The 12,238-nt window shown below is 42.4% G+C and overlaps 1 long non-coding RNA gene across 1 annotated transcript; it reads left to right on the top strand.

Moving 5' to 3' along the window:
• The first annotated feature begins 201 nt into the window (after nt 1–201).
• LOC120797590 lies at nt 202–11,720 on the top strand. Its single transcript, XR_005708545.1, has 4 exons — nt 202–427; nt 4,976–5,180; nt 9,948–10,180; nt 11,085–11,720. It is a non-coding gene; the product is annotated as an uncharacterized LOC120797590 (long non-coding RNA).
• Nucleotides 11,721–12,238: the final 518 nt, after the last annotated feature.

Here is a 12,238-nt window from a genome sequence, read left to right as displayed (position 1 = left end):
GACTTCTCTGTGCATTGATTAAAGAGTAGTTCTGCGAGAACCAAACAGGCTTTGTGGAGCCATAACCTGCCCTGCAACAGAGGGAGTGCGCTGTGGTCCAAACATGGCTTTGCTCACCATCACACCCCTCAGTATCCACATAATACATAAATACACCCTCCCCTAATTAGGTGGAATAGCTCTGGCAGATTCTCACTTGAGAGGGTGGTCCCTCCCTATCGGTGTTTGGATTAGCCCCCATTACTCCATGGCTGAGGCTAATATACAGAGTGCGACGGAGCTTCAGTTTACATGAGCTCATACCTTTCAGCTGATCTAAACTCGGCCTGCCGGCTCACGTGAACGGAGCTGAGGAGGAGGAGGTTGAGGAGGACTAAGGGCAGAGTATCCCCATCCCGATTAGATAAAGGCATCATCGGCAATAAAGGTATTGACTGACTGCACATTTTTATCACCTGGTGTACTAGGCTGCAATCTCACCTAACCTTTGCTACTCTGGCTGCTTTGGCTACAGTAGTCTGTTTTCTCAAATGTGTGCATGACTGTAGCATGGGCCTAAAAACTAATGCTAATACTTCTTGTAAAAGATACAGACATGATGTAAACAGAGGCACAGGTTGACATAATGTGATAGTTCTTGGAAGGCAACAACGCCGCATTGTTTACTTGAACTGATTTCTGTGATGCGCATGGAAACTTAATACATCAGAAATTAATCCGTGCACAACCAAGTACTTGCGGGACCTGGTGAACTACCTGGTGAACTACTGTAGCTGGCGAGCTAACTGCTAACACATTAGCAAACCGGGTCCTGGTGGCTAGTCAGTCACATTAGCTCCCCAAGCCTCTTTCTATTTTCTCTTTACTGTGCTGTTTACTCCCCCCTGATATTTCTTTCTGAAGACTGTATTTCATTTCATTCAATAAAGAGTTTTAATGAAGAAGAGGAAAGAGCTCTTCGTGCTAACAAGCTAGCTAACTGCTGGCCAACTGTCAGTTAATGAACTCATTAGCTGGGTCACTTACAGGACGATAAGTTCTCACGGTTTATTCAAAAGATGTATTAGTATCATCAGCTCCTGTCTCATAACTATCTCGGAACCTTTACTTATTACCGAGGAGGTTAAATAAAAGTGAATGGTGCAACGCAGCTGATGAGCTACGGTAGCTTCCTCTTGAAGGTCAGAATGTAGAGAGCTCTGTTAAGAAAGCATGCTGGTGGTCAATGGCACAATTTGCAGGCCAGAGTTCACCAAAGTCGATCTTAAAGTGATGTGCTTGGATTCCCTTTGGCCCCACGAGCGACGCCACTCATCCTGGCGATCCCATTAGCCTGAATTGATTTGACTGACTGAATTTTAAATGCTAGTGCAACCACCACTGGTACCCTCCACTCCCTTCTTTTCTTTTAGGTGTATTTATTTTGTTTGATAGTTTTGGTATGATTTCACTTATTATACTGACTGCATTTCTGTGTATCTCTGTCTAATGATTTGTCTCTACACTACAAAGCTTTGAAATAAAACCAATATTCAAAAACATAATAAACAAAGAATAAATATAACAAATATGACAGGGTACATTTATTCTCCTCTCGCTTACGGGGACGTTCAGGAAAAGTACAAATTCAATGTCAGGACAGCTACTTTGTAAAAAATATGAAATATGAATATGAAAAAAAAAAATTAAGCCAGAAAGTTCAGATATTCTTAAGACAGTCCGAAACTGTTAATGAAGTATATAAAGACTGGGTCTTAGTGGTCCTTGGAGTTCAACCTGACCAAAAGAACATGCAGCATTTTCTGATTAATACACGACTTACAAATCCATAAATAAAGCACAAATTGCAACTAAACACAAAAAAACTAAAACCTGGCTGCTATAGACAGCTATGAAATCACTGTGGTACCGTCAGGGTTCAGTTGATTTGAAATCAGATCTCAAACAGTCTATGTCTATGTGGGACTGCCAGCAGCTTTTCACGTAGTAGGTAGACGTGCTTGTTTGTGTGTGCTCTACGTGCAGGCACACATTCCCACTGTACATAATTACAGGCTAATCTCAGCAATATCTGTGCACCTGTTGTGTTTTCAAGTGATACCACAGTCTGATAAGGCAGGTGTGAACGTTTTTTACAACACCCATCTATGGAGTTCAGGAGTAGCTATGGTCATTTCCTCTCTTTTCCTGCATGTAACATCAACAACAGATAACATCACCTCGTGAAAAGTGCAAATCAGGACAGAGAATTGAATAGACCTGTAAAGAGAGACTGAATGGACCTACAAAGGTGATTTTTAGACCACCTGTATAAGATAAAACTGTGAGTGGACTACGGAGATTCAGGGAGATGCATGACCAGATAAACCTGCTGGGAGGCCACTGGGGGGAAAACGAGCCTCTGGAGGTATATTAAATCCCTGTTGAATCCTTCCTTTTTCTGTTCAGTGAGTGGTTATTTGGATGCAAATTATTTTAGGATATGCAACATGTAAGCACAAAACTGCAGTAACATATTCCTGAAACTACATTTTGATACAGGGACCCACATTAAGGCAGGGCCTCGAGATCAGGTAATAATGCAAGACCCACCTTAAGGCACTTCAATCAGTTTACATTGTGCTTTAGTGGTGCAAATTCCTAAGCAATTTTTTTGTTTATAACATTGACAAAAACCAGTTGATATTCACTGAACAAGCTCAGAGAGACCACATTTGACCACAAAGCAGCATTTATTTCTTCATTTGGGCACTCGAGGGCAGCAGAACACGCTGAAGAGACAACATTAAAATATTGGCACGTGTTAGCGTTATTGCACATCCAGGAGCGACATGGAGCGAGACTAGGGTTTATTTGGAGTTGTGTTTCTAAAATCTTTGCATTCTGACAAATGCAAAGTCCAACATTCACTCTGCTTTTAGTTCTGTTTTGGTCTCTATCAACTCCTGAGGCAAATATTTGTCTCTTTAGCTACTAAATACTTCACTTCGCTATATGCACTAGCAAGTTGGTAACTCTATTTCTATGGTGCTGAGCATTTAGCATGAAGTAAAAATGTATCATTAAAACAAACAATGAGCTGAAAGACGCTAAAGCGTTCCGTAGAGCTGAGGGGAACTGCAGAGCTGGTGATAAATCTCTGAGTCTTTCACATTATACTATTGATTTGTGCAGTTTTAGCGACTTAGGGATCATTAACTATATGACCTTCATTAATCACTAAACATGCTGCTTTCATTAGGTGAGAGGAACAAATCACTCGTCCACTTTCTGGTACTTTTGCTTTAGTTTTCACAATAATTGACTACATCCACTACATCTGTATACGCTCTCTGAAAGTCCAAATTGACATTCTCTGAGGTGGGCCCTGCAGTTATCAGGCAGACAGATGTCTCATTTAGAGGCCCAAATTCTTCAAATGTCTGAGAGGAAACCCTTCAATCTCCTAACTCTGCCGGATTCGTCTTGTTCACTCGCTTTACAACGAGAGAGGCGACTTTGTGACAACGCAGCAGCTCTCACTGTTCTCTGGTCCTGATGAATGAAACGGCAAACGAATGATAAATACCAAGCTTCCCTCTGCAAACAGACGCCACATGTGTAGTCAATTCAATCTGCTCTGCTCACGAGAGCCACACTCAGGAAGAAAAGTGAGCATGTGTGTGTGTATCGGTGTGTGTGTTTGTACAGAGACAAAAGAGCCTTTGTCACTCTAATGCACCACAGGTGAATGACATCATCCGTCCCATTGTGGGACTGCAGAGTTGAGATTAGAAGTGTATGTGTGTTGTTTTGTGTGTGTGTCACTTGCTTTCACTTTTCCCATGAGAAAAAGGCAAGACACACATGAACTGTCAGCATAACTGATAAGGTCCCTGTTTATAATCACGTCATCTATTCAGGTAAAATTAAAGGCGTGGTAACCTGTATTAACAACACAAATCTGACTTTATACATGTTGCAGCAGCAGGTTGGGTTACACACTGTAAGTCTAGCTACAAATAGAAAAGCACAATTCCCCACTAGAAGCTAATAAATGTAATAAAAAACGTGTTTTTTTAATGCATGATCTATTCTTTATTGTATTAATTTAACAACCTATAATAAAGTTCCCTGATTAATTTACAGCTCTACAGTTTAGCAGCTTACAGTGCTATGTTTTCAGCCCAAGCTTTTTTTTAAAGGAATTATTTGATATTTTGTGAAATACACTCATTCAATTTCTTGCCGAAAGTCGGATGAGAAGATTTAAACCACTTTCGTGTCTGTGCGTTCCATATGGAGCTGCAAGTCAGGAAGTGATTAACTTAGCTTAACTTAACGTCAACATAAAGATCAGCTCTAGGAGACAATTAGCTTGGCTCTGTTTAAAGTTAAAAATAATACTATGAATAAACTAACTTCAGAGGAGGTTGCTTAATGTTATCACTTGCTGCTATTGCTTGGCAAACAATAGTCAGGAGCAGGTTGTCAGTGCCATAGCCGGAGACGCTCTGCATAAAAGTGCTGGTTGGACAGATAAACTGTTGTTTGTCAGGAAAAAGCTCGTAACGTACCTGTCAACATTTCCCAAAGCAGCGTATATCTTGAATGTTTTTATTTTACTGGTTATATTGCCTGTGTTGTTATGGATTTCCTTGCTGGGATTTATCTGGACTTGATTAGCGTATGCTGTGGTTCCCAAATTCATCTTTTATTTATATTTTGATGGTGGGATAGTAATGTGCGTGATCGGATCATGGACTGATTGGAAGCAGCTGAGACTGAATGGGCCACACCTCCCAATGCTGGGCATTGACAGATATCTGTGCAGGTTTTTTTAAAGCCGGATGGAACACAATGTTGAGGATGTTTGTTGAACCGGGGGAATACGGCAACTGGCCACAAACCCGACCAGGAGATCATTTCAGGCAGGCAACAGAAGTAGTGGTGATATTAAAGAACTTCACACTAGAATTTTTGGTGTTGTCGGCAGGATGCCAGCCCCACTGATGATGATATGAACATGTCAGAGCAACAAACATGCCAATTAGGGGCACAGCAAACCAATGAGTGCTGCTACCCCCAGACCCAGGGATTTCAGGAATCCCCCACTGCCGAGGGCCAAGCAGTGGACATAACCACCCTGGAACCGAAACCTGTAAACCGGCTTGAGCTGACATCCAAGTCTGCCTTAATAGGTGAGTGCCCTGACATAGTTCTTAATATTAATGGCCAGCCTATACCCTTTGTGCTTGATACAGGTTCCCATGTAACAGTGATGAGTCAGAACCTATTTAAGAAACACCTTGGAGGAACAACTCTAATACAGGCAGGTGAGGGCCCCTGGCTCACGTTGCGTTCTACCAGTCGTTTCGAAATGGCTTATACGGGCCTTGCCCTGGTCAGCTGCTTGTTGGGGAGTGTACAGGTGGGTGGCAAAGGAATAATAATTAATTATTGTCTGGGGCCAGATAAGGGCTGCTGGAGATTAACATTAGAAAAGTCTGGTCAGCTTTCACAAAGGGAACATCCAGGACTGGCTGCCCCCGAAACCACCATTTCACGTGCAGATATGCATGGGAGCAGGCCTTCGCAGAGTGTCACAGGGTTGCCACACAAGCGCCTGCAAAGCTATATCAGGCAGACCGCTGGGATGATATGCCCCCCAATCAGAGATGGTCCTTTGGTCATGGGTATCAGAAGGTGCACACAACCAAACTGCAACAATGAGTATCAAGTGAGGAGAACCCTGGCCAGCTTAAAAGGAGGACAAGTGAGGATTACCCTGTGTTTCAGCCCATGCATTAACCCTGCCAGCCATTAAGTCAGGTACTGCGGAATAGGAGCTAGTTCTGGAGGGTGTGGTGCCTGATGAAGTGGAGGCGATGGTAAGGCAAATAGAGACTATAGCACAAACCAATGACACTCATACTCACCCAGTCTTGTTGTTACAGGAGCATTGTTTGACTCCTAACCAAAAACAAAAAATGATGTCCTGTTACAGAGGTGGACCGAGGTGTTTACAGCCCATGACGAGAACTTTGGCCAAACCAGCACAGTTTAACATCAAGTACTGTTCCTCTTAGCCGTGAGGGGTACAGTCCTGTATCCCCCAGCCTTTACTCAGAGTGAAGAACCCTGCTACAGAACATTTTTAACAGCGGGGTTGTACGTGAAAGCACTAGTCCCTGTACTGCCCCAAATGTATTGGTGAAGAATAAGGAGTACTGTATACGCACTCCCTTGCATCAAAGAGTGCATTACCAGCTTGATGGCTGCTAGGTGGTACACTACCTTGGATTTGGCGAGTGGGTGAAGTGGAGAGGAGCACATGCATCGAGAGAAGACAGCTTCTGTTACCCAAATCCTTACCCTGTGAGGATTGGCCTATTCCAGTTTGAGAAGATGCCTTTCGGCCTTTGCAATGCCCCCACCAGATTCCAGAGTCTGATGCAACATTGCCTTGGTAATATAGTAAACAAGTTCCTACTAATTAATCTTGATGATGTTGTTTGTTGTATCCCACAGACTCTGAAAGACATGTGTGCCACCTGGAAGAGGTGTTCTGCCAGCTCAATCAACATGGTTTGAAGCTGCGACCAAAGAAATGCCATCTGTTCCAGAGAAAGGTCACCTGGGTCATGTCAATAGTGAGAAGGGTGTGTCTAATGACCCACTGAAGATGGAGGCAGTGCCTTGGCCCCAAGTTGCCAGAAGGCTTTTAAACACCTCAGAGAAGGCCCTACTAAATTCCCCTGTCCTGCCCTGAAATGGTCAGAAATACAGTTCCTTCAAACTCAAACTGGTGGCACTAAAATTGGTCAACAAATTTAAATATTGTCTATGTGGAGCAGAGTGTACCGTTTTCACAAACAACCCGTTGGTCCATCTTGATGCAGCATGACTCAGAGCAGTGGAGTAGCACTGGATGGCACAATTAGCAAATTTCATGTACACGATAAAATATCACCCAGGCACCCAAAATATAACACCAATGCTTTATCCAGATTTCCAGACACCGGGGGTAGGCTTATGCAACCCAAGCAGATCAGGTGGGGATGGGTGAAGCTGAAACCTGGGAAGCTTGTAAGAGTAGTGACACCAGCCTTCTCCAGTTGTGACAGTGGAAGGAGTAGCAATCACTGCCACCCAAGGTATGGGTTTTTCTCTGTCAACCTACCTGACTCAAATGCTTAAGGAATTGGACTAAATTTCTTTGCAAAATGGTATATTGGGTAGCTTGTGTCCAGAAACAGGATCTGAGCTAGAGGCTTTTCAGGTGCTTGTCCCCTGCAATGAGACCAGTGAGGTGTGGGAATCTTACCACCTTGGGATGGGCCATCGCAGTTACGAACAAAGCCTCTCCTCCTCCTCTCCTCCTGATGATATTTTTGGCCAGGAATGACCATGGATGTAAAGGAGTGGACCCAGACCTGCTCACAGTGTGTTTGCGCTAAGTCTGGCACAGAGTTGGGAGCACCTTTAATACCTATAGTGACGTCCTAACCATTTGAAGTTGTTGGAGCAGACCATCTCTCTTTGGGTCGTCCAGATGACAGGTATCCATATATACTGGTGATGACAGATCTATTTTCTAAGTATGCCCTTGCAGCACCTGTTAAGGAGCAGTCAGTCCACACAACTGTTCAGGCCCATTACAAGGGCATAACAACTTTATACAAGTCTTTGGCTGCACGGAGCATAACCTGATGGCCAGGGGAGCTGCCCTTGCATCCACTCTAATGGGTGAGCTGTACCAAATAAACGGTTGTCAAAAAAGTCACACTACTGCCCATCACCCACAGGGTAGTGGAACCTGTGAGCATTCTAACCAGACTTTACTGACGCTGTTGAGCTCATTGAAAGAGATGAACCAGATACGGTGGTCCAGCAAACTGCTGGCCCTCTTCCATGCACACAACACCACACACACAATGAGGCTCGCCTTGCACTTTGTTGTATGTGGAAGACCCTTCAGGCACCCTGTGGACTGGGTGAATGATTTGAGAACTGCAGTGCAGTCACACACGCTAGAAACAAGACCAATCTGCTATAGCTTTAGAGCAAGGAGGGTCCCCTTGCTCCCTGGACAGCAGGTTTTCATCAGGGATTTCTCAAGGAGGGCTAGGGGGAAGGGCACCCAGTCTATGTGATCCGATTGGAAGGAAACCCCCACATGGACTGTGCTTGTTAACAATTTGGTAACAATATCACTTATCATTAATTTTTTTTCATTAGTTTTTGTTTTTTTTTAAGTGTTTGGCTTATTGGAAGATTGGGACTGATCTCAGCAGAAAAACGTTTTTTTTTAAATGAAAAGGTAAAAAAAAAACAAAAAAAAACAATCACAGTACAAAGACACACAAACCATAAAACACATATTAATAACTCAACTGTGTATGAAGAATATAACATCTCACATATGTTCTGTTTAAATGATACAGCACTAATCACAGCACTCAAAGGCACCAGGGTTGCTGGTTAGTGTTTACTCAGTTAACCCCCTGCCTCTGTCCTTCCTGTCCATGTGGCACCATGACACATGACTTAAACTCTTAAGCAATTGTATCACAGACGCACCCCCACAAATACACACAAAGTCTTTGTAAGTAAATCGGGATCATTTTTCTAAGTATGCGTGGTAGATACACACAGAAAAGTATAATTAGAAGAACAAAATAAAAGTAATGGGAGGTCTTTGTTGTTTGCAGTTAAGAAATTATAAAACACTTACAAGTTCTTTTCCATTTGGTGTAGCTGTGTCAGCGGTTTTTTTCACCAATGCAAACCGCTGCTGGTGTACAGCATGGAAAAAACATTTTGCCAATTTTTTCCCCATGTCCTGCTGTTTCAGAATCAAACCCCCAACTTGAAACACCAAACGAAACAAGACTCTGGTTTATATTATAATGATGGTGCAGAAGTATTTATTATTGCATCCTACATTCAAATATACCCAGCCCACATGGGTTTGACACCACTAATTAATACAAACCAGATACAGAAAGAAATGTATACATTTTTACAAATGACATGACAAAAAGTAAAAGATTAAAAAAAACAAAACAAACGCTAGCGATTCACATCATCATATATAATCAGAGTCAGAGAGTGCGTAATTAGGGGCCATAACACCCAAACACTGAGCTGACAGATGCTGAAATGTTCTGTAGATCTGAAGGAACTGGCAGAATTGGCTGAATATTTTCACAACCTTTTGAGTTTCACCAGAATATTTTGTATAATTTAGTTTTGTTCTAGGCATTTGATGAAACATTGATAGCGCACTTGCATATGTTCCGCAGGAATTCAAAAGAGTGATGGCTGTTCCAGCTTCCAGTCGCAGTTATTTGGTTAGGTGTACTTTGTCAGATAACCCGGTGACAGTGTTTACATGCCAACCGAAATGATTGGTCCACTGCCTCAATCACGATACGACGAAAACATTAGCATGCATGGTAATGTACTGAGCAGCGCATATGTGTATGCGGAGGAGTGAGCTGGTTCAGTAAAGCTCCTGATGACAAGAGCAGCTGTTGCTCTCCTCTCTGACTCCCCGTAGCTTGTAACTCAGCGGGAGTCACACTGATCCCACATCAAAGGCCGCCCCGACACACACACTTTAATCTACTGTATAGGATTCTTCAGCGTGACCTCTGCCCAACCTGCTTTTAAAACCTGTTGTATACATTAAGCCTTTTTCAGTCACTGTAATGGCTCCGATCGTCGTTTAAAACCAGACACGAGAGAACAGAGAGGCCTGGATCTTCAAAGTAGGCCACATCCCATTAACACAGATAGACTTCGCCCCAGTCACCTCCTTGTTTCTAGGTTCTCAGAGTGCTCCTGCACTTGGTCAGTAGACCATATCTTCCATTTTGAGGAGCAAACACGCATTAGCAATTTGTAATGTTTAGTCAATCTCACTCAAAAGAAGAAAGTCAACACTTTCCGATCTTCAACAGGCCTCAACACAAATCACTCAACACGACAAACTGTTGAAGAGAAGAGACAACAGCTAGAGAAGATTCAGGCAAAGTGGGAGGGAAGTTAACCCGTAACCCGCAAAGGATAAATGGGAGGAAGGCCGCTCACCTCTGGCCTAGACCTGCTGGGCCGGCTTTATTGATGGCTTCCAGAACTGAAATTTTTGGTTGGCAGCTGTGTACAATCCACAGCATCTTCAGTTCCCACACAGGTGAGGATAGCCCCCTTTCCTCAGGTAACACTGGCATTCTTTCAGGTTTTATGCAACAGTATATGCGCCGTGTTGCGCTCCTGTGCTGGTCAAGTGAATGGTAATGGTTGGAATAGCAACTCTTCCAAAACATGCTGTTACGTCGCTAATGGTGCTCTCAGCATTTTTTTGTCAGTGTTTACTTACAAAATACCTGCCGAGCATGAAAACAGTTATGTGACCTGACTGGCAAAACTGTTGAAACAATTGTAAGAAAAATACAGTTTTGACATTGAATGAAAAAGGAAATAACTTGTTAACAAAGTTATTTGCGCAAAACCTGCCGTTAGACATTTTAGCGATCCCTCAAATCTTTTTTTGTGTGTGTGTTTTCTTTCACTCACTTTTTTAATAATTGTAAGAAAAATACAGCCATTTTTCGTGTGCTTTTTTGTACATGAGATTTGCCCAGTTTTGCTTTGCTCCAAGACGGATAAGTCCATACAACACACAAAACTGCACTGTAGCAATTATTGTGCCCTGATCAGCTCATTTCAAACTGTTCCGGAAAAATACAGTTTTGGCATTGAAATGCAAAAGAAATAATTTTTAACATGGGAATTCTTGCAAAACGTACCGTTGTGATGCTTATGTTTTAGCATTCCATAAACCATTCACTTGAATGGGAAAGTGGTAAATACACACACATGTTTATATTTGTATATATATATGTATACATATATATATACATATGTACAGTTGGGTCTGTCAGGGAGCAAATGGTGTGGAACTTGGCCAGACAACAATAAGCCAAATAACATGGGCGCCTTATCATCAACAACAGTATGTGTGGGCTGTTTTTGTCTTGACAGATGATCACAGTTGACAAACACAGTTGCTTTGTTTCACCCTCATCTCCTCGCAGACTCTACCCATTGTACTACGTCTGCACCCAGAGGTCACAGGGGCTGCTGAGTACCTGCAGCGACTGCAGCAAGACGTTTGCAGGGACAGAAACAACAGCGGGTCATTTGTAAAGCGGCAGACAGCAGAACGATGGGAGGATAAGAGACAGAAACCAGAGGGGAATCCCATCCTGCCTGGTGACAGAGGACCAACACGGGACAATGTCTCCATTTATAAACAATGAAGCGCTGACGTACAGTTTGTTGCTTGATTGTTGCTGTGCTGTGCTCTGCATATGGTTAAGCACCCCGCCCTTGGGGAGTTCATTGTTCTATCACACCATCCTATTACAGGTGGAGGGCTCTATTAAAAGAACAAGAGCAGTTTTCAGTGTGATGTAACCTGAGTGCTGCCTTTTGAAATGCTAAAATCAGCAGATGAGGTGCGTACGCTCTATTTGGAGGCGCATTTCTGCTCGTGTCACGCTCTGTTGAGGGAATGATTCCAAAATAACACAACACTCACTTAATGGGGTGATTATGATGGGGAAAAAAAGTAGCTACAGAGAGGTCTGAAGTCAGCACTTACCCTGCAAAACCTCCACATCTTCCAGGTACTTTTGTGTAAAGGAGAATTATGAGAGTTACAAAAAAAAGAGAGAAATGATATAGAATGAAGGCAAAGGAAAAAACAAGATTGGCTCTTGTATAGATTAAGGTAGATTATATATGCATGTTTTAGGATTTAGCATCTGAGAGGCCATATGGCCTGTACAGTTACGTTTTTCTCACGATATTACGACTTTTGCTCACAAAACTTTTTTCTCATAAGATTACTTTTTTCTTATAGATATTTTTACTTATCAAAATATCCAGTGCTCCTTGTACTAAAAAGGTTTTTTTGGAAACAAGTCCAAATACAGTATCTGCCAGACAGAATACTTTACTGAGTTTCCAATGGAAAATCAACTCGTTTAAGAATATAGAATCATTGTCTGTATCTTGAAATGAAAAAATAAGTTGCTGCACCAGAGTCCAGTAAAATGAAACTTAATTTTTGAACATTCTTGAAATAAATTGACTTGCATTAGGAACAAGTTGGAATATTCCTGCTGATACATTAAATGAAAATAATCTGTAAGAGCTCATTGACCTTGAGTTGAATGCATACCTG

This window comes from Xiphias gladius, chromosome 2, assembly GCF_016859285.1.
Source record: "Xiphias gladius isolate SHS-SW01 ecotype Sanya breed wild chromosome 2, ASM1685928v1, whole genome shotgun sequence".
NCBI lineage: Eukaryota > Metazoa > Chordata > Actinopteri > Istiophoriformes > Xiphiidae > Xiphias > Xiphias gladius.
Note: the sequence above shows the minus strand (reverse complement) of the source record. Positions and strands in the feature narration are given on the sequence as shown.